Genomic DNA, 2,997 nt, shown 5'->3' on the forward strand with positions numbered 1-2,997 from the left:
GGTATCACCACTCTCACCACTGGTCTTGAAGTATTCATCTGTCCTGGATTCCCTGTATTTCCAGTTCCTATCTGTACCAGTGTACATCCATCCTCTGGTCTAGTCTGATTTGTAAGGTAGAATTGTGATCATGATAGTGGTGGGGAGGAAGCATTTAGAAACTAGAGGAAAGTTTTATGTTTTGTCGTTGCTACATCGCACCCTGACTGGCTTGTCTTCTTCCCCCGTGACCCTTCTTTCTGTAAGGGGATGTCCAGTTGCATACAGATGGGTCTTGGGTTCCCAATCTACACCCCTCATTCACAATGATTTGATTTTTTGTTCTTTGATGCCTGATCTCTGATCCCTTTGACACCTCATGATCACAGAGATTGGTGTGCTTCTTCCATGTGAGCTTTGTTGCTTCTGAACGCTTGTTTACCTTCAAGTCTTTAAGACCCTAGACACTATATCTTTTGATAGCCTGGTTCTATCAGCTTTCTTCACCACATTTGCTTATGCACCTGCTTTGTCTTCAGTAATTGTGTCTGGAAGGTGAGTATCATGGAATGCCAGCTCAATAGAACAAAGTTCTTGCATTGAGGGAGTACTTGAGTGGAGGTCCAATGTCCATCTGCAACCTCATTTTCTTTCTTGAACTCCTTGATATCAGCTCCCCTTTTTCTCCTGCCCCCACCCTACCCCCCAGGAACACTTACTATTACTTTTTTGCCTATAATAGTTTGGTTTGGTTTATTTTTTTTGGTGGGGGGGGGGATGTTATGTCTTACATGATCCAATATATCCATTCACATACAATTCTGGTGTTTGATCCCATCTAGTGGGGTTATACAATCAGTCATCAATGCTATCAGCTCCCTATTGCCCCTCCTTCCCCCTCTCTTGTACCCTCAGGGAACCATTGTTACTCTTTCTGAAGGGTTATCTATCTTGGCTTTCATATACTGGACATTTAAATATACAGATGAATGTATGCAAATGAGCTACCTTTCTTTGGAATGGATACAAATATGGATCTCTTCCAGTCAGGTGGCTAAGTAGTTGTCTTCCAAATTTCCTAGCATAGATGCATGAGTGCTTCCAGTGCTTCATCAGCTTGTTGAAACATTTCAATTGGTATTCCATCAATTCTTGGAGCCTTGTTTTTGGCTAATGCTTTCAGTGCAGCTCGAACTTCCTTTAGTACCATTGGTTCTTGCTTGTATGCTAGTTCAGGAAATGGTGGAATGTCAACTAATTCACAGTATGGTGATAGTTATTCTTTAGACGCTTCCTGCATCAATCAATATTTTACCTAGGAATCTCAATATTGGGACTCTAAGCTTGAATATTTTTTCTTTCGATATTTCAATTTAAGATATACTGAGCGTGTTCCTTCTTTTTGGTTTTCTAGTTCTAGATCTTTGCACATTTCATTATAATATTTGACTGTGTCTTCTTAAGCTGCTCTTTGAAATTTTTTATTCAGCTCTTTGTAGTCATCATTTGCTTTAGCTACTCTGGGATTAAGAGCAACTTTCAGAGTCTCTTTTGACATCCGCTTTGATCTTTTCTTCCTGTCTTTTTAATGACCTTTTACATAGTGAACCACAAAACTGCCTGATTCAAAATGGCCACTACCAGTCCAGATCAGCTCACTAGGATATTGATCTTTATGCGTTCCACTTCATTTTTTTAAAACTTCCAATTTTCCTGTATTCATATTTCCTACATTCCAAATTCCAATTATTAGTAGATTTTTGTGGCTGTTTCTTCTCACCTTGAGTTGTGCCCCATCAGCAAATAAAGATCCCCAAGGCTCCACTCTCATAGGCTTTCTCTATTGATGTCATCATGGCTGACTCTATTTCTCCGTCATATTTCAGTGCTTTCCAACCTGAGGTCCTGGACAGGTTATAGATTGACACTTAATACTGTATACACAAGCACCTATTCCTCCTCACATTTCGACCCTTTACACTTTGTAAGTTCTAGTAGTGGTATCTTTCCCCTTTTGATTTGTAGTAGTTTTCTGTGACTTGTTTGTCTAGAATCATGTAGTCATGGTAAGCCTGGTGCCATGATGTTGATTTAGACTTGTGATCCTATAGGACAGCACTTCTCAACCTGTGGGTGGCGACCCCTTTGGGGGTCCAATGACCCTTTCACAGGGGTTGCCCGATTCATAACAATATCAAAATGACAGTTATGAAGTAGCAACAAAAGTAATTCTATGGTTGGGGGTCACCACACATGAGAAACTTTTAAAGGGTCGCGGCATTGGCAAGGTTGAGAACTGCTGATATAGGACACGAAAACCTCACATGGTTTCCAAGGAATGACAATCTGAGAAGCTGGACAGTGTGACGAATGTAGCATCGGGAGTGGAGGAAGACCCACTGACAACCTGCAGTGTGCAGGTGGTCCAACTTTGCTTGCTGAAAGCCAAGAGTACTTGAAGCACTTAGTGATGAAGACCAAAAACTACAGCCTTCACTGTGGATTACACCTCAGCATGCAATACAAATCCTCACAACTGGATAAATGGAGAAAATAATGAATTTGTCAAGTATTTCACTTTAGTTGTTTCCACAGTCAACGCTCATGGAATCAAATGTGTTGAGTAGATATGCTGCAAAAACTGTATAAAATTAAAGAACAACAATGTCACTTTTGGGACTAATGTGCTATTAACCCCTGCTCTGGTTTCTCAGTCACTTCATATGCATATGAAAGCTGGATAATGAACAAGGAAGACTGAAAAAAGAGTCGATACACTTGAACAATGGTTTTGGTGAAGAACATTGAATACACAAGGGGATACCTCCCCTCCAAAACAAAAAAAAAAACTCCAGTGGGTGGAGTTTCTGTAGTACCAATTTTTCCCACTAGATGAGCATCAAGTAACTCATTCTGAGTTAGTGCACCCAGAGGCTTTGCCTGGGAAGGTTCTCTCTGGTCACAGTGAATTTTTCGTAAGAGTAGTTTGGCTCAAACCTCGTTTTTTGTGATGGCTGA

Source organism: Echinops telfairi, unplaced genomic scaffold (assembly GCF_000313985.2).
Source record: "Echinops telfairi isolate 266 unplaced genomic scaffold, ASM31398v2 ScPeMD7_4;HRSCAF=17, whole genome shotgun sequence".
NCBI classification, from domain to species: Eukaryota; Metazoa; Chordata; class Mammalia; order Afrosoricida; family Tenrecidae; genus Echinops; species Echinops telfairi.